A 21037-nucleotide genomic window follows, 5' to 3' on the forward strand; every position below is an offset into this window, starting at 1 on the left:
AGCTCTTGAAGAGGTGGATCAGCAGGTAGAGGGTTGTAGGTTTGGTATGGTCTGCCCGGAGTAGAGAGTTAATGTTTCTGAAAGACTGTGTCTCGGTCATCCATTTCTCAAACACCATGTAGTCCGAGAAATCCAACAGAGGCGATCGAGTCTTGTGGGGAAAAGTGCGCAAACCTCTGCAGAGTGTACAAACTAATCATGATTAGCCGTGTCCCCGGTTATGGACAATTCTTGAGTATCTAGTACTTGGATTATGACATGTATCTCATCGCTCTTAATTAATACTGTTGGGTTGTTAATCACTTTAATTGGGATTGAGTTGGAGGAACCTTCTCAATGATGTTTCAACTACCATGATAGTAAAAATAAAATCTATTCCTTTGTTGTAGGAAAAAATTGGCTTTTTGCAAAACTGTAACCATAGAGCTTTCCACCAGCCAAATATGCATGTTGTGGTAACATTATTCTGTTCTTGCTCTACTGTGTTATATTGCCAGCATATTCCATGTGCTGACCCGTTTTCGGGCTGCAACGTATTATGTTGCAGACTTTTCAGATGAGGAGTAAGGTTCGTTAGGTCGTTGCCGTGCAGCTCAGCTATGCCGTTGGAGTTGATGGACTCATTTATCTTCCAAGCCTTCTGCTGTTATCGTATAAGATGGACTTAAGCCATATTATTGTAATAAGTTCTCTATTGAGACATTCGATGTAATAAGTGTGTGATCGTTACTCTGTTATAAATCCTTTGAGTACTGTGTGTGTCAGCATTACCGATCCAGGGATGACACTGAAGCACAGAGACTTGACCATCTGAGGTCGGGTCGCTACAAGATGGTATCAGAGCACACGCTGAGTGTAGGACATGACCACTAAGATAAACCCTAGGTCACACCTCTCTTCTCATTTCTGACTCCTCTCCATTTTCTACTCTTTAGGATGACGGAGATGAAGAACAAGTTTGCACAACCGGATGAAAACACACCTTTTGGACGTCACTTGAAGGAAGTCACTAGGTACCTGCACATTGGAATACCAAGTTTCACCGGGACGTACAACGCCACTTTACCTGAAGAGGAGCGCTGGATGATTCAAGTACAAGTTCCAGGAAGGACGTTCTCGCCATCTTCTAAACCCATAGAGTTTTCTTTCGAAGCACCCACCTGGAGTCTAGGCAAGAGCATGGCAGCCCACATTACCATTGGACGCATTGGAGAAGTTTACAACAGGGAGCTTAAGGACACTATTTACCAAATATGTGGGCACCGAGATGAGCAATGGGAAGTAATCAGCACTAGGAAGGATAGATCCATTGCAGCTTTCATCCAGGAGTTAAACCAGCACATCCGACGTCAGGAAAACCAGATGTGCATGGACATGATGGACTTGAAGAAGGACAAGACTAGGATCATTGAGCTGGAGGAAGAACTCAAGTTTACACGCGATGGATATGAGGAGGAAATCAAGACACTACTAGAGAAGAATGACGACTTCGTCAAGAAGATCGGAGTATTCATGGGAGGACCAGCACCAATAGAAGAAGAAGAACCCAAGGAGATACGTCCCGAGGACTACATCATCATCGACGACACCGATTCCGATCCTAGTGATGATGACTTTTAAGACAAAGCTGGAGCAGACATCATGGAGTCTTCCACCGATCAAAATTTCTAGATGACTACCATATATCACTAGTATTCCCCCATGTATTTAGTAGTAGTTGAACACTTGTGTGATAGTTCTAGATCGTTTGTATGCCCTTGCTTGATTGATTGAGTGAAATGATTGTGTTTGTCTCATGTGCATATGGGTAGTGTTTTCTCATTAGACCTCTTTTCTATTCTAAATCTCTTCCATCTAAACCCCTCAGATGCCACCGAGACGTGACACCGGTTTTGCCTTCCCACCGGAGCTCACCCAGTTAATCCAACAGCAGAATACCTTGATGCAATTGCTAGTTCAGAATCAGGGCAACAACAACAACAACAACACGCCGCCCGTGGACAACCTAGCCTGTTTTCTAAGGTTACAGCCGCCGGTGTTTTCCAGTAGCACCGAGCCCATAGTTGCGGATGATTGGCTACGCCGTATTGGAAGGGAGTTGACCACCGCAGGTTACACAGATGCTGAGAGAGTGCGCTTTGCCGCACATCAATTGGATGGACCAGTAGCCTCATGGTGGGAGAATTACACAACCACTTTCCCTATAGCCAATGTCACTTGGGACCAGTTTCAGCAAGCTTTCCGCACAGCCCATGTCTCCACTAGAGCTATGCAAATGAAGAAGCGGGAGTTCCACAACCTACGCCAGGGGAACCATACTGTGGCTCAGTAAGTGGATGAGTTTAGCAAGTTATCTCGCTACGCCCCTGATGATGTGGCCATAGATGCAGCGAAACATGAGAAGTTCATGGAAGGGCTGAATGATGAGATGAGTATGCAGTTGATGGTAGCAACCTTCACCAACTACCAGGAGTTGGTAGATAAGGCTCTTATGATTGAAGGGAAGCAACAACAGATTGAGAGCCACAAGAGGAAGTATGGACAAGGGAAGTATAACTTAGGAGCTCAGCAGAAACCTCGCCTAACCCCGAACTCGGGAGGACTTGTTCATAACCATGGAGGTCACAACCACACTGGAGGAGGATCGCATAACCACAATGGTTCTAAGAATGGGAATGGGAACGGAACCAACAATAATCATAACCACCCCAACCCAGCCACACCCGCCAAAAGGGACTTAAGTCATGTTACTTGTTTCAAGTGCGGGAAGACTGGACACTATGCCACGGAGTGCCCTGAAGGAAAGAATGGAAATGGAAATGGGAGCGCTGGGAAGAAGCCAAATCCATTCAACAAAGGACAAGTGAACCACGTTAACGTGGAGGAGGTTGAAGAGCAGCCAGACGCGGTAATAGGTAAGTTTATGGTTAAGTCATTTACCGCTCTTGTTCTTTTCGATACTGGTGCATCGCATTCATACATATCAAGGGGATTCGTGGATAAGTTTAAACTACCAACCCAAACCCTTAGGACCCCTCTTTTAGTAAGTTCACCCAGAGCAGAGTATATGGCCAGCCGTTGGTGTGACCAGATACCCTTAACCATTGGTACACATGTTTTTCCGTCCGACCTAATTATCTTGGAGTCACAAGGATTGGATGTGATATTGGGTATGGACTGGATGTCAAAGTTTGGAGGAAGCATTGACTGTGCTAGTAAGTCGATTTATCTCACCACTCCGGAAGGAAAATGGATTAAGTATGTATCTAGCCATGTGCCTAGGAGGAGTCAGGTGAATGCCCTTACGGGAGTTGTTTAGGAGGAAGTGCCTGTAGTGAAGGATTACCCGGATGTTTTTCCAGAGGAGTTACCAGGAATGCCACCCGATAGAGACATTGAGTTTTTGATAGAGCTGTTGCCAGGTACAGGACCAATATCCAAGAGACCCTATCTGATGCCCGCAAATGATCTGGAAGAAATTAAGAAACAAATCAAGGAGTTATTGGAGAAAGGATACATCCGAAGAAGTTCATCACCTTGGGGAGCCCCATTACTTTTGGTTGAGAAGAAGGATAAATCCCTAAGGATGGTTGTTGATTATCGAGCATTAAATGAAGTGACGATTAAGAACAAGTACCCACTGCCGATGATCAACGATCTGTTTGATCAGTTGCAAGGAGCTAAAGTGTTTTCGAAGATCGATTTGCGATCGGGGTATAATCAGTTGAAGATACGAGAGAAGGACATACCGAAGATAGCGTTCACAACACGATATGGATTATACGAGTACACGATCATGTCATTTGGACTGACTAACGCCCCTGCCTATTTCATGAGCATGATGAACAAGGTGTTCATGGAGTATTTGGACAAGTTTGTTGTGGTGTTTATTGATGATATTATGGTATACTCGAAGAACGAGGAGGAGCACAATGAGCATTTGCGGTTAGTTCTCGAGAAACTCAGGGAACACCAGTTGTATGCTAAGTTCAGCAAATGCAAGTTTTGGTTGAAGGAAGTCGGGTTTCTTGGACATGTTATATCGGGAGAAGGTATAGCAGTAGACCCCTGCAAAATTTAGTCAGTCACTGAATGGTTGGCAGCCACTTCAGTTAGCGAGATCCGCAGCTTTCTTGGACTCGCAGGATACTACCGGAGATTCATCGAGAATTTTTCCAAGATTGCAAAGCCAATGACTGAACTGTTGAAGAAGGATACTAAGTTTAAATGGACATAATATTGCGAGGCAAGTTTCCAGGAATTGAAGAAACGCTTGACTACAGCGCCAGTGCTAACACTGCCAGATATACATAAGGAGTTCCAAGTGTACTGCGATGCCTCACGCTTAGGACTTGGATGTGTGCTTATGCAGGACGAGAGAGTTGTTTCGTATGCCTCACGACAACTGAAACCTCATGAGTTAAACTATGCCACGCATGATTTGGAGCTAGCAGCCGTAGTACATGCATTGAAGACCTGGAGACATTACCTTATTAGAAACCGTTGTGATGTGTACACGGACCATAAGAGTTTGAAGTACATTTTCACCCAGAAGGAGCTGAACCTTCGACAGACGAGATGGTTGGAACTTATAAAGGATTATGACATAAAGCTACACTATCATCCAGGAAAGGCCAACGTCGTAGTAGACGCTTTGAGCTGGAAGAGTTATGCTAATATCCTTGAAAGCAAGGGACTGCCGAAGGAATTAGCAGAGGACATCATGGAACTTCGATTGGAGATTGTTCCTAGAGGATTTATTGCAACAATGGAGGTCCAATCGACATTGCTGGACAAAATTCGGGAACCTCAGAAGGATGACAAAGAGATTGTCGAGATAAAGGAGAAGATGGGCAAAGGAAAGGCCAAAGGTTTTCGTGAGGATGAGCATGATACCCTATGGTTTGAGGACCGAGTTTATGTGCCCAATAACCAGGAGACCAGGAAGTTAATACTTCACGAGGCCCATGACTCACCCTACTCGATACACCCTGGAAACACCAAAATGTATCTGGATTTGAAGGAACGTTTCTGGTGGACCGGTATGAAGAAGGATATTGCCGAGTATGTCGCCGTATGTGATGTATGTTAGCGTGTGAAGGCAAAACATTAGAAGCCAGCAGGACTGTTACAGCCTATGCCGATACCCGAATGGAAGTGGGATAAACTAGGCGTGGACTTTATCACCGGATTGCCCAGGACCAAAGTAGGATATGATTCCATATGGGTAGTAGTTGATCGCTTGACAAAAGTAGCTCACTTCATCCCAGTGAAAACAACCTATACAAGTGCAAAGTTGGCCAAGATATATATATGTCCAGGATAGTATGTCTGCATGGAGTTCCGAGGACCATCGTATCAAATCGAGGAACATAGTTTACCTCAAAGTTTTGGCACCAGTTGCACCAGACTTTCGGAACGAGATTGGAGTTTAGTACAGCATTGCACCCGCAGACGGATGGACAAACAGAGAGAGTCAACCAAATTTTGGAGGACATGTTGAGAGCTCGTGCGCTAGATTATGGATCTAGTTGGGATGACAATTTGCCATACACAGAGTTTTCATACAACAATAGCTATCAGGCCAGTTTGAAGATGGCCCCATTTGAAGCCCTGTATGGACAAAGGTGCAGAACACCGTTGATGTGGGACGAGGTAGGAGACCGACAGTTGTTTGGACCAGACTTGATCAAGGAGTCTGAGGAGAAGGTTAAATTGATTCGTGATAGACTGAAGATTGCTCAGTCCAGGCGGAAGAGTTATGCAGACCCAAAACGCAAGGAGGTAACCTATGAAATTGGAGATCGAGCATATTTGCGAGTATCACCCTTGCGAGGAGTGAAACGTTTGGGAGTTAAGGGAAAGTTAGCCCTGAGATTTGTAGGACCGTATCATATTTCGGAACGGATGGGAGAAGTTGCCTACAAGTTGGAGTTACCTGAGGGATTGTCAGGAGTTCATGACGTGTTTCACGTTTCACAGCTGAAGAAGTGTCATGCTGAGATGGCAGATGTACCGCTAAGAGATACAGTACCCCTGGAGGCAATTCAGTTGGAAAGTGATTTGACTTATGACGAGAAACCAGTTAAGATTCTTGAGTTTGCCAGCAGAGTCACCCGCATTAAGGTTATCAAGTTTTGTAAAGTTTAGTGGAGCCACCATACCGAGGATGAAGCCACCTGGGAACGGGAGGATGATCTTCACAAAGACCACCCACACCTATTTTCTAGCCAACCCGAATCTCGAGGGCGAGATTCATCTTAAAGGGGGTAGGTTTGTAACATCCCAAATTTTCAATTTGGAACGTTATACATAGTCATCCATGCATATCATATTTTATTCGCATTTCATCTTGCGATCCTCGAAATCCTAAGCAACTCAAGGACCCTAAGAGAGAGTTGGGGATTTCCCGGTTTTCAAATTTGATCTCTATCAAATCTTGAAAACGAGGATTTTTGGTTTTAATTATTTTCTCTCCAAAAATATTTCACACTAAAATATATGAGAGGAGATAATATGACTTCTCAAGATAATTGAAATATTGGAGGAAAAATATTAAAACCAAATAATTGTTTTATTTGGATTTTATTGCAATTTTGTTTGCATTAGAAAAATTGCACTTTTTCCAAAATTGCATTTTAGGGCCAAGAAAATGTTCATCACGTTCTAAATATTTTATTTAGACGGTGAAAATTTATTTTGGCATTTTTAGATTTTTATTTATTTCTTTTAGGATTTATTTCGGTTGGCGATTTTTTTTAAAAGAGGTTCCCGCGCCGACTGGGCCTAAGGCCCAGCTGCGCCAGGCCACCGCCGCCGCCGACTCGGACTAGGAGTCCAAGACGGACTCCTCTCCGCTGCCGCGTCTTGCCCCCTCCTCCAAGCCGCCCCGCCCCCCCCCTCTATACGCCCCCCAACACCCCACCACACCACCGCCGCACCGCGCCGCCGCCTGCCGCCGCCGCCTGCTGCCGCCGCCGCCCCCTAAGCCGCCGCCCCGCCGGACCTCTCGCCGGAGGTAGCCGCCGTGCCCCGCTGCCGCGCCCCGCCACAGGTTTTTTTATAAAGACCGACTGGTTTTTTTAGAACCCTAGATCCATTTTTTAGGATTCACAGGTTTTTTTTGGTTCTTCTATTTGGCGGACGTTCGTCCGAACAATCATTTTAACGAACGGTTCTTCGCCCGTTAGAAACAGCCAATGAACGCTCGGTCGTTAGTCTGTTCGTCAGTTTTCTTTTATCAGATTTATTCCACAATTTTCTCTGATAGCGATTTCTGATCCGATCGTAGTTTCTGTTTTTCTTTTCGCTCGTTAGTCGGAATCAGGCGATTCAAGTGCCTAGAGTTTCGTCTCGAAACCCTCTTTCTGTTTAACCAACTCAAACAAGTTCTCTCTACTGTAAAATTTGACCTAGTTTCAGATTAGTAAAATGAATCTTCTTTCTTTCGCCGTTTGAGTTTCGTTGCTCCATTTGATTTGATTCTTTTTGCGAACCGGAGTTCTTAAGTTGAAACTTCTGGTCAACCTCTTTTGTTTGATTTTTCTTGTGCACCGTTGCTTGTTACTTATGTATGCTATTGTTTGCTTGCGATAGAACACCCGGAGTGCAAAGCGTGCTACTACGAGTCCCTAGTTTTCGCAGATCGTCAGCAAGGCAAGTAACACTTTGATCATATCCCTTTTATCACCAAGTTTTTATGCATTAGTCTCAATCCTCAAACATTGCATGATTAGGATGTCATTAACATGTGGGTTGGGAAGTAGTCGATAAGGTAGAACCTATTACCCTATTACATTCAAACCCTTGGGAGTTACTTCTACGCGTTGCTTAATTTGCTATGCTATGCTCGTAGACGTGGTTTGGGTGAGTGAAATCCATGACAGATGTGAGATTGTTAATTAATGGTTCAACTTAAGGTGGCAACTTAAATACACATCTGGGTGGATTGAGGCACCTGGAGTACCCAGTGTTGCCTGTATTTTTGGAAATCCCGGAGTACCCGTGTGATTTTCCTATGGACCTCCACCCAGGCTCAAAGGGATCATAAGATTATTCATGCTAGAAACTTCCGTGTGCAGCCACAAGCTATTATGGGCTCTAGCATAGTTGAGTAAGTTACGTGAAGCTCTTGAAGAGGTGGATCAGCAGGTAAAGGGTTGTAGGTTTGGTATGGTCTGCCCGAAGTAGAGAGTTAATGTTTCTGAAAGACTGTGTCTCGGTCATCCGTTTCTCAAACACCATGTAGTGCAAGAAATCCAACGGAGGCGATCGAGTCTTGTGGGGAAAAGTGCGCAAACCTCTGCAGAGTGTACAAACTAATCATGATTAGCCGTTTCCCCGATTATGGACAATTCTTGAGTATCTAGTACTTGGATTATCACATGTATCTCATCACTCTTAATTAATATTGTTGGGATGTTAATCACTTTAATTGGGATTGAGTTGGAGGAACCTTCTCAATGATGTTTCAACTACCATGATAGTAAAAATAAAATCTATTCCTTTGTTGTAGGGAAAAATTGGCTTTTCGCAAAATTGTAACCATATAGCTTTCCACCAGCCAAATATGCATGTAGTGATAGCATTATTCTGTTCTTGCTCTACTGTGTTACATTGCCAGCATATTCCATGTGCTGACCCGTTTTCGGGCTGCAACGTATTATGTTGCAGACTTTTCAGACGAGGAGTAAGATTCGTTAGGTCGTTGCCGTGCAGCTCAGCTATGCCATTGGAGTTGATGGACTCACTTTATCTTCCAAGCCTTCCGCTATTATCATATTAGATGGCCTTAAGCCATATTATTGTAATAAGTTCTCTCTTGAGACATTCGATGTAATAAGTGTGTGATTGTTACTCTGTTATAAATCCTTCGAGTACTGTGTGTGTTAGCATTACTGATCCAGGGATGACACTGAAGCATAGAGACTTGACCATCTGAGGTCGGGTCGCTACAGGGATTTTCATCAATTCGGGCGTGGGTAACCCAACCGTGCCTATTTACACAACCCTTGGGAATAGGCGAGTTTTAAGGCGAGTGGGGAGGCATTCGATATTCACTGCCTTCATAAGGGGATAAGGATTCCCCCTTCTTCTCCCACACCTTCTCTCTTCCTTTGCCCTTCCACTCTTGAGCTCCAGCGCCCAAGCTCTCATCTTCTTCCCACTCAAGCTAGCACTCAACCATGTCCGGATCCGGAGGTCAAGTCAAGTGGATGGTCTCCTCCATCAAGGAAGAGGACATTACTGAGCTTCGGGCGGCCGGGTACCTGGCGAAGGAAATCGCCCACCATCTTCTAGCCCAGGGGCAAGTCATCCCCACATCAAAGCACAATGAGAGGGTGGTATTCATCCCTCATTTCCTTCGCGGGCTAGGGTTTCCACTCCACCCTTTCGTCCGTGGGCTGATGTACTATTACGGGATAGACTTCCATGATCTATCCCCGAACTCCTTCCTCAATATCTTGGCGTTCATCGTCGTGTGCGAGGCCTTCCTCCGCATCCAACCCCACTTCGGGCTGTGGCTCAAGGTCTTCAATGTGAAGCCGAAGGTGGTGGATGGCCAGCACGCAGAGTGCGGAGGCGCCATGGTGAGTAAGCTGACCAATGTGTCCTGGCCGAAAGGTACTTTCGTGGAGACTGTCAAGGAATGGCAGAAACAGTGGTTCTACATCACAGATCCCCGCGATATCGGCTAGGCCGCAGCTACGGAATTCAACTCTGGAGCTCCAATGCGGCTCACCTCTTGGGTCGAGAAGAGCCTGAATTGGTCTTCGTCAGATGAGCTGATAGTGCTGCAGACGCGCGTCCAAAGCATGGTGGACAAAGACATCAAGCTTGTCGACGTAATCCAGGTGATGCTAGTTCACCGGATTCTTCCGTGCCAAGGCCTAAGTCTCCCTTTATGGGAGTTTAATCCGAAAAAGCACCATACCCTGAAGAGGCTCTTCGAGACCACTCACGAAGATGTGTGGAGGTTGCTGTTCAAGGGCAACGAGACACCGCCGGCCACAGATTCGGACCGCGGGCACGACATTAATCACCCCGCCAGTGAGGTAAGTTTTTAACACATCCTCTACTTGTTTATTTCAAGGAGGGTGTCTAAACTTTTATCATCATTGCTTCTCCAGGAATGGATGAAGAGGGCGAAAATGATCCAATGTTCGGCTCCGCTGCCTGAAGAGCCAGTCATCCCGCGTCTAACGAAGATGCTGGTGCCAGCGCCCTACAAGGCGCCAGAGAAGAAGGCCATGGGGAAGGCCAAGGGGGTCTGGAGTGGCCCCCTCCGCAAGGTCACTTTGGACATAATGTCCGAAGACAAGACCCGTTCCTCCACCGCCGAAGATGACGAGGAGGAGGGGGAGAGCGACTCTCCCCCTGACGGGGGGGAGAAAGAAGAGGGTGGCCTCCATGAATCTGGAGGCGGAGGCGCCCAAGAGGGGGAAAGGCCCTCTCGCGGGCAGCTCCGCATGGGACGTCGACAACAGTCCGGAGCGACGCCCCCGGAAGAAGCCCCTGGCCGCATCGTGAGTACTAAGAACTCGTACATGCCCATTTATTCGACCCTTCCACTTTATGATATTTACATGGTTTAATCATGTTACTGCAGTCCGGCCATGACAGCTCCCAGCGATCCTCATTAGAGGACTCGTTGGACTCAAAGGAAATGGCCAGCGAGACACCGCCGGCCGCTTACTCTCCCATGGCCAAGGGAGACAATGAGGTTCTCTCCCAAAGGACCTTCCCAGGCCAGAGGGAGGTTCAGGAGGCCATCGTGGCGGCGCCAGAGGGCGACACCTCGGCCGCCGGACATATGGTGGGGAGACCCCCATGGAGCCTAACAATGGGGTTGTGCTCAATTCGGCCCCCATATGAGCACGGATCTGGTGACCCATACGCCCCTGGAGTCTGTAAAGCAGCTTCCTTCAAGAGAAGGAGGCGTGCCTGTCCCACCGACGACCTCTTCCCAACCAGAGGCGCCGGACAATCTATTGGAAGTGCTACGGGGTACTTCCATTGTGGAAGAACACAATATCCTTATGGGTACGGTGATTGAGAAGGTTCCGTCCATTAAAAGCGGACTGACCAATGCCTGCAGTGGCCTGCTGGCAGGTTTTGAGGTAAGCGGCATTTAACCGAGAAAAATCCCCACATAGACAGTAGCCCCCGAGACACTGTCCGATGTTCGGAAAGAAAAACTGGACCGAGGATCAAATAAGTTTCACAGGAAACTAACCAAATTGTGTCTAATCTGAATAAGTAGGCGTCGCTGCTGGCAGCGACCGCTCATACTGCCAAAGTCTCTAGACTAAAGCAGAGACTGGAGCGGGCCGAAGAGGAGCTCGGTCAGGCGAGGAAGCAACTGGAAGACCAGCGAGGTATGTAGTGACTCGCAATGTATTTCAGAAAGAATAAATCATGTATACTGCCCATAGTGTTATGGTATGTGTAGGGGCGACAACCGAGGTCGAGGCCCTGAAGAAGGCCCTAACCGAAGCCGAGGGGAAAGACGTCAAGGAGCAGGCCGCTCGCAAGAAGCTAAAGGCCCGGCTGAACGAGGTCCAGCAAGAGCTCCAAGACGCAGTAAAAAGGTACGAGACCCTGGAGGGTGATGTTTCGGCTCGAGAGACCAAACTCTCCCAGGCTCGTCAAAGCATGGAAGGAGCCCAGGTTGAAGCCCAGGGTGCCCTCCAGGAGATCCAAGAGGCCAGGAAGATCGCGGCGGGTAAGGCGTTTAGTATGCAAAGTAAGTATATGAAGAAGAAGTATTTATTACTAACCCGAATTCAGAGTTCTCCAGGAGCCTTCGTAGATCTGCCGCGCAGTGTGTCCGATGCCATGGAGTTCCTCCGAGCCGAAGAAGGGAGTTCCACAGAGAAATTGTTCTAGTCACAGTATCTTACGCCAGAGCATCCCGTGCCCTTCACCGATTAGCTGAAACAGCCGGTGGAGCTGCATAGGGTGGCCGAACTAGCCATGAAGGATTTTATAATCCGGCTATGGCCAGCCGAAGCTATGCCCGACAGCTACTTCGGACTCGGGAAGCGGCTGGTTAATGCTTGTCCTCGGCTAGACGTCGTCAAGCGGTCGGCATGTATTGAAGGTGCGCGCATGGCCTTCGCCCGTTGCAAGATGTGGTGGGCGAAGATGGATGCCGTCGAGCTGACCAGGGGGCCGCCAGAGGGCAAGGAGCACCGCACACCTAAGTGTTATTTTGCGGATGTCCTAGAGGGGTATCGCATTGTAGCAACGCAGTGTGGGCAAGACATTATTTTCGAATGAATACATTCATGTAGTCTTTGCCTTGTATGATGAAACAAAGTTGTTTTGTAATATAATGCTTGTTATGTTTTAATTTTTTCCTCCTGTGCGGCCGTGTTATATGAAATCTGAGGGTTTTCCAATCGTCGGCTTATGCCCCCATGTAGGTAGTATGGAGGTGTTCGGGATGGAATCTAAACAATCTTGATCCAATTATATTGTCCTTGAAGGAGTTGTTTAGCGCAACGAACTAGGCAATCAGACTATGCGGCGTTAACGCCCTCACTTAGCCATAGGAGTTTGACAATAAAAACATGGGCGCAGCCCCTAGTATCTGAGCTAGAGTGGTGCAACCGTCTAATTGGGAAGTACCGATCCTTCGCGTGATGAGGAAGAAATCTCCAATGATTTGCAACCTCCGAACAGCTGACCGGCTCTCGCCGCATCATGACAGTCAGTTTTCGGCTTTCTCTACCGAGGTGCTCCTTTGGATAAACCAAGGCACAATCGCAGGAGTTCTCCCTTTACTACCTTAGCCGATATAGTGGAACGTAAGGTAGAAAGCACAGGAGCCGGACAACCCAACTATTGACCAAAGACATGATTCGGAGCCAATGCATATAATGCTAAATTCGGGGTGCCGAACTATACTTATAAAAAGTGTTCGGACTTTTGTTGCCGTAGTGTGGGGTGCTATGAAGCCCATAGCAAACTGAAATGCACCTGACTGGACAGGTGTTACCTGATAGAATTACCAGAAAGAAAAAGAAAAAAAATAAAGAAGAACCAGTGGTAAGCTAGAGCCGTGAAAATTTGGGCCGCAAACTATTTCTATTATAATTCCATTGGTGCGTTAAAGCGCATTTATACAGGTAGTGCAATAAGCAGAAAGGCTATTTACTAAGCCTTCACGAAGAGAGAGCTGCGTATGGGTCCTGAAGATAGGTAATGGGATCGTTAAAGAGACCACCTAAGAGTTTTCCAGTGCATCCATGCTTCTTGTTGTCTTGGTGTTTTTATTCTTCGAAAAGAGTCGATGGTCAAGCCGCCAGAAAAGGCCTGTAAAAAAGGAAAAATAAAAGAAAAAAGGGGAATAGTGAAAGTATGAGTGTCCGCGGCGGTCTAGCCATATTGCGGATCACAAACTAGCTATGCCTCCGTCGATGCTCATGGAATTTTGAGTGCGTACTTATGTACACGTGGTGCAAATGCCACTAGTTGACCAGGACTGAGATGGAGGCCGAATTGCTAGTCTGGCTCTTGACGAGCTAAGCTGTCCTGCTGCAGGCACTACAAAAAAAAGACACATCCGTGACATTTTGGCCGAACAATTTTTTTTCTGTCATACATATGACACTTCTATGACGATAATTGTGACAAAACCCGGTATCATCATAGATGTGGTGGGCTCCTACTTCTATGACAAAAAATCATGACAGAAAATGGGATTTTCGTCCTGGGCGGGCCGGAGACGCAGCTGCATGACATTCTTTGGGCCATCCATGATGGAAAAAACCGTGGTAGAAGCGAGGGGGAGGAAAATTTCGGCGAGTTCCCAGTTACGGTGGGAGGTCGGGGGCCGAGCGATGCGCGTTTCTCTCGTACACGTACGCATGTGTGTGCGAGGCGTTGGCTCTAACTGAACCCGAGCGAGGCATTGGGCTCTAACTGAACCCGAGTGATTGCACTGCAGGCTACACGTTACTGAACCCGAGCGATCGATCGATGGCTGTTAACTGAACCCGATCGAGCGATTCCTTCGCTACTGCTGCTAACTGAAGCCGATCGATGGGATGAACAGTGAGCATTGCGGGGGGGTTTGGATGAACAGTGAGCAGTGGCGTTGCCTCTAGATGAACAGGACCCCATGGTGTGGTGGAGGGCTGGATGAACAGTAGATGGTGGAGGGGTGCCCGTGGAGGGGTGGATGAACAGGACCCCGTGGTGTGGAGGGCTGGATGAACAGTAGACGGTTGAGGGGTGGTTGAACAGGACCCCGTGGTGTGGAGGGTTGGATGAACAATAGACAGTGGAGGGGTGCCCGTGAAGGGGTGGTTGAACAGGACCCGATGGTGTGGAGGGCTGGATGAACAGTAGACGGTGGAGGGGTGGTTGAACAGTAGCTGGTGGAGTAGCGCGCGGTGGAGGCTGGATGAACAGGAGCCCGTGGAGGCTGGATGAACAGGAGCCCGTGGAGGCTAGAGGAGGTCGACGGTGGAGATGAACAGTATCCCGTGGAGTCCCATTTTGCGATACGCCACACCCCTCCCGATGAACAAGATCCCCGTTTCGACCGTAGCGCTCCAACAAAGTCCGTTTCCTCCATTTTGCGGTACGCCACACCCCTCCCGATCAACAGGACCCCCGTTTCGACCGAGGAGGTCCGTTTCCTCCGTTTTGCGGTAAGCCAGACCCCTCCCGATGAACAAGATCTCTTTTCGAATGTGGCCGGTTGAACACAGGGCCGTTTCCTCCGTTTTGCGGTACGCCAGGCCTTGTTTCCATCGCCTGTTCCGTCTAAGCCCTCCCGATGAACACGACGCATTCCGTTGCCTCCCCATGAACACGACGCATTCCGTTGCCTCCCCATGAACACGACGACGACGTTGTTTCTCCGTTCCCACCCAGCCATGTACACGAGCCATCGCCATACGTATGCGCGAGTAGGCGTTCGAGACCCCGCCCGTATGTACACATACGTGGCCGTATTTTCTTTCTTGCACCCTGGCCGCTGTACGTACGTGTAAATGCTACGTGCGCGCCTCTACTACGACACGTGCGTGCCTCTACATCGACCAGTATGTACGTACACATTCGCGACCAGAATGACAACGCTACGTATGCTTCGACCAGGTGGGTCCCGACTGTCAGTCACTTCCTTGCCTGCGAAGATGTAGCTGGTCGGTCCCAGCAGTCAGGGGGCGAATCATTTTGTTTTTTTTCCCGGACACACTTCCTTGCGTACGAAGATGTAGCTGGTGGGTCCCAGCAGTCAGGGGGAATCGTTTTTTTTCACGAAATACGGTGGCCCGTCCGGTGGGTCCCAGCTGTCAGGTGGAGGAATAATTATTTTGCATGTAATAAGGAGGCACTTCCTTGCTGCGGCCATGGACCCAGCTGTCAGCCTCTCCACGTACAGTCCACGTCCGATGGAAGCCGTTCCTTGACCACGTTGACCATGCCGCGCCGAGAGTACCAAGGCGGTGGACGATGGTGAGGCCTAGGAAGGGGACGACGCGGCAGTGGATGCCCACGCGGAGGGGAGTACGACTTTACGAGGGTTTACTGGTTCGTCTGCCGTCGCTGGAGAATAACAGCAGGTGTGGGTGAGTAGAGGAATGGCTAGGCCAGCGATGGGAGTACAGTCGGGCGGTGAGGCCTGCGCGGCAGCACAGCCGGCCGCGAGGAGGGGGGAGCAGGCAGTCCCGCCGACGCTTGTTTGAGCGGCTGGAGCAGGAAGAGCAAAGATTGAAGAAGCACGACGGCCGTTGGATGGACATCCAATAGTCAGTGCTTGTGCGTCAACCTTTTTTTAGGAAAGCCTCAAATCTGTGGAAAACAACATACAACCCATCTGCCATTATTTCTAATAATTTACAGCCCATTTGCTAATTCTTAAGGTTTTTTTGGAGCCCATATTCTTTTTGTTAGAATTACAGTCCATATTGTGGCAACGGTTAAAAAATTATATGAAATTTTGCATATTTCTGTGCGGTCCGAACTGTTTTTAATCCCGAAATTTCGACTCACATTCAAACTGATTATAATAATAAATGGATATCAATATAAAATCCAACAAATTCTCCATGCATAAAAATTAATGTAATTTAAAATCTTGAAATGAAAAAAAGATATTTGAAACTAATTGCCGGTTTGATGTGTTTTAAAAATGTACAACCCATTGCGCATTACTGATGGGCCATTTTCTTGGCCAGCCGAATGAAATCTCTCCTCGTCTTGTAAGATTTGCAGCCCAACAGGCCTGACAAAGCGACTTACTTGGCAAATCACAAAAAAAACTGGGCTGTGGCCGTGGACCCAGCTGTCAGCCTCTCCACGTACAGTACTCTTCTGATGGAAGTCGTTCCTTGACCATGTTGACCACGCTGCATGGAGAGCACCACGGCGGTGGACGACGGCGAGGCCTAGGAAGGGGACGACGCGGCAGTGGAAGCCCGCGCGGAGAGGACTACGAGGGTTCACTGGTTCGGCTGCGGTGTGAGGCTGCCGTTGCCGCAGGGCCTGGCCAGCGGTGGGAATAGTAGGTGGCGGTGAGGCCTCTGCGGCAGCACAGCCGGCCACCGGGAGGCAGGAGCATGCGGCACGACCGGCGCTGCTTTGGGCGGCTGGAGCAAGAAGACCAGAGGTTGAAGAAGCACTACGGTCGTTGGATGGACATCGTACGGTCACTGGAGCTAGAATCGTTCATATTGACTAAGTTGACAAAGCCTTCGTCCCCGTCAACTTAGTAGGCCCACAAGTCAGCCTCCCACCAAGGTGGGTCCCAGCTAGCCGGGGGAGTATTCATTTTTTGTGCGTAATAAGGAGGCACTTTCGGTGGGTCCGAGCAGATAGCAGGGGGAACTTTTGTTTTGCGAAATACGGTGGCTCGTTCGGTGGGTCCCAGCAGTCAGGGGAAACGATTTTTTTCGCAAAATATTGGTGGCCCGTCCAGTGGGTCCCCGCTGTCAGGTGGAGGAATAATTATTTTCTGCGTAATAAGGAGGCACTTCCTTGCGGCTGCCGTGGACCCAACTGTCAGCCTCTCCATGTACAGTACTCTTTCGATGGAAGTCAGTCATTGACCACACCGCGCCGAGAGCACCAAGGCAGTGGATGACGGCGAGGACTAGGATGGGGACGACTCGGAGCTGGGGAAGACACAGCAGTGGATGCCCACGCGAAGAGGAGTACGAGGGTTCACTGGTTCAGCTGCGGTGTGAGGCTGCTATCGCCGCAGAATAACAGGGGGTGTGGGTGAGTAGAGGGATGGTCTGGCCAGCGGTGGGAGTAGTAGGGGGCGGTGAGGCCTCCGCGACATCACAGCCGGCCACAGGAGGCAGGAGCACGCGGCACGACCGATGCTGGTTTGGGCGGCTGGAGCAAGAAGATCAGAGGTTGAAGAAGCACTACGGCCGTTGGATGAATATCGTACGGTAATAGGAGCTAGAATCGTTCATATTGACTAAGTTGACAAAGCCCTCCGTCCCCGTCAACTTGGTAGGCCCACAAGTCGGCCTCCCACTATGCTGGGTTCCAGCTGGCAGGGGGAATATTCATTTTTTTGTGCGTAATAAGGAGGCACTTCCTTGCGTGCGAAGATAACTGGTGGGTCCGACATGTCAGCGGGGGGCACTTTATTTCGCGAAACCACAACTTTTTCAAAATACACGATTTTGCTGGGCTGATTCTAATTATAATGTTGGGTTGGGCCAGCAATGTTATCAAAAAATAAAAAGGGGCTGAGCATTTTGTTATAAATATATTTAAATAATAAGTGATATTATTACATTCATCCTTAAATTTATAGTCTTACCAAGCTTTATATAATAACATATAAAATATTTTTTTTAGAAAAATAGGGAGCATCTCCTCGGTTCCATTGCTGAGAACGAAACCACAACATATTCTGATACAGCACCTCAAAGAGCAGTTCGAAAGCAAAGGTAGAAAATCTACAAACTAGGGGGGGTGGATGAACACATTCTCTGAATAACACAAATCACCCGAGCGGTGCCAAAGGCAAAGCGGATAGAGCACTCAAATGACACAACGAGGGTCCATCGAAGCCTTCATGGTCTTCAGTCGAGGGGCCGTGTCAGCCTGCGGCGACTAGTAAGCAAGCGGAGACACCGGGCTGGAAGGCGTAGCATGGTGGATGTCCCTCTTTTTCGGTGCCAGGTGCCCATCATCTTCATCAGAGATCTTGAGACGAGCCCACGTGTCCAGCCCCAGAGCAGGTCGAGCCTTGTTCAGCCACAAGTGATTGCCAACGGTTTCTGGAGGGATCTTGTTAGGGTTTCCACGAAGCTCATCAACTTGTCCTTGTCCGATCCGAAGGAGAGAATCGCCCACTTCCTCACCATGTTCCCGATCAACCTCAAGACCTGCAGAATGGAAATCCAGGAGGTGTTACTGAAAATCATAGCATTTCTATATTTCCAGAGGTACCAAAGGACAGCTGAGCTAATAGTGTTTAAAACTGAGCACTTTTTGGTAGCAATCCAGAATCCGGCGACAGATTCGAAGGATGAGCCAATCTGACTAGAGAAATATTCCTCAATGTGGGACCAGAGATGTTTAGCAACTATACATTCAAAAAATAGGTGAGAACAAGACTCTTGTTCCAATAAGTAAACACAATCAAGGGGTTTGATGATGTGTCTCTTCCTAAGGTTATCCCTAGTCATCAATTTGTTTTTGGAGAGAAGCGAGAGAAATACATGAATTTTAGGGGGAACTCTCAATTTCCAGACAGCAGGGATAAACATGGGTTGAACCCCTCTAAAGTTGATAGCATGGTAGAGGGAGCTGGAGGAACACTTCCCCTTATTGTCCAGCTGCCAAATCAGGGCATTCGGCTCGGCAGTAAAGGTAATGCTTTTGGCAATTTCCTCCAACTGGAACCATTGTTCCATGAGACTATCACTAAAGTTCCTTCTAAAAGAGAGTTTTAGGCATTGACCGTCCCAAACTTCATTGACACTTTTGTTAAGCTCATTGCGGACAGAGTAAATAGGCCAAAATTGGACTGCTAGGGGGGATGTGCCAAACCAAGTATCTTCCCAGAACCTGGTTCTGCTCCCATCCCCTATGTTCCATCTATAGCCAAATTTCACAGCATGCATAATAGATTTTAATCCTTTCCAGAATCTAGAGGTCTTAGGGTTGGAGGAAGGGACAAAAATATTAGGTTTATTTCCTAGGTATTTATGGTCAATAAGAAGCTTCCAGGGTTTCAGGTCTTCCGCATAGAATCTTTTAATCCAAGACCCTAGAATACAGATGTTAATTTCTTGGAGGTTAGGTATGCCTAGGCCTCCAGAATCTTTTTTCATAGAGACTAGGGCCCAATTAGCAAGGTGTAGCTTCCTATTTCCCTCAAAATCATTCCACAAGTAATGAGACATCTGAGAATTGATGAGGTTCACTGCCCATTTAGGGAACTTGAAGAAGGAGAGGAGATACACTGGAATGCTAGCCAAACAAGCTTGTATGAGGATCAATCTACCTCTGTAAGAGAGAAGTTTGCCCCTCCACCCATCAATCCTTTTAATGATTTTATCCAAAAGGGGTTGGATATCCTCTCTCCTCAGTTTATCATAGTGGAGAGGGATACCTAGGTACTTAATGGGGAAGTTACCTTTATTACAGACTAGAATAGAGAGGAAGTCAGCTAACTCCTGATCATCCATGTTGATAGGGATGAGTTCACTTTTAGAGTAGTTGATTCTCATGCCTGAGACTTGTTCAAACCTTGTTAGAACAGTTTTCAGATTGCTAGCATGTGTGGAGTCATTGTCTAAGAAAAGGATGGTATCATCTGCATATTGAAGGCAGATGATGCCACCAGGGCAGTCCTCGGGACAGAGCCCTGCAATCAGACTATGATCAGCAACTTTGCTCAGCATTTTAGTAAGAACGTCCACTACTAAATTAAACAAAAGCGGGGAGATGGGGTCACCTTGCCTAACGCTTTACCAGCAAGGAAAAAATCACTTTCATAGTTATTCAACTTGACCCCAACAGACCCCCCATGAGTAAGTTGCTGGATCCAACTCTCCTCTATGAAAGGCTTGGAAAAGATCTAAGAGATCATTTTTCACCAAGTCCCAAAAATGCTGGTAAAACAAGAAGGGAATCCCATCAGGACCAGGAGCCCCATCAGGATAAGAGCTAAAAATGGATGCCTTCACCTCTGTCTCTGAAAAAGGGGATTCTAGCAGCTCATTTTTAGCAGGAGAGACTTTTTCAGAAACAGAGAAAAAATTGTTTTGTAGAGAGAACCCAGAAGGGTTTTCTTTCTTAAACATGTCTTTATAGAAGTCACTAGCCACTTTCAGCATCTCATCTACCTCAGTAACAAGGCCATTAGGGCCATCAAGGGAGTGAATGAGGGTTTTCCTCCTCCTCTGGTTAGCTACTGCATGGAAGTAAGCAGTATTTCTATCACCCTCCTTAATGTTCCTATCTCTAGACCTTTGTTTGTCTTTGATTTCTTCTTGAAGCCAAATTTTCTTGAGCTCTCCATGGAAAAAGTTTAATCTATTAGTCTCAGCCTCAGAGAGGTCAGTTGTTTCTGCCTTAATATCTAGAGAATCAAACTCAAGGAGGAGAAGCCTTTTGTACATTCTAAGATTAGCTTCCTCATTGGAGTTCCACCCTTTGATAGTTCATCTAAATCTCCTGATTTTGATCTGCCAATTTTCTAGGGGGAAGCTGCTCCCAGTAGGCTCATTCCAGATTTTCCTGACTAGCTCAGTAAAATCTTCTCTAAGCAACCACCACTTTTCAAATTTAAAACTATTGCTCTTTGGAGTTTGGTTAAGACCAGAGTCCCAGAGCAAAGGAGTGTGGTCACTACCACATCTGGGCAGAGCTCTACAACTAGAAAGGGGAAAAACTATCTAATTCTGTGTCATAGAAAATTCTGTCAATGGTGGACATAATCCTGGAGCAGCACTTCCAACATATCTAGCAGAACTGTGGGTTTTCCCTCTGACAGGGCAATTCTCAACTTTATGGGTAACCATTTTGCAGATAAAACAATTCTTGG

The sequence above is a fragment of the Triticum urartu genome, chromosome 5 (assembly GCF_003073215.2).
Source record: "Triticum urartu cultivar G1812 chromosome 5, Tu2.1, whole genome shotgun sequence".
NCBI classification, from domain to species: Eukaryota; Viridiplantae; Streptophyta; class Magnoliopsida; order Poales; family Poaceae; genus Triticum; species Triticum urartu.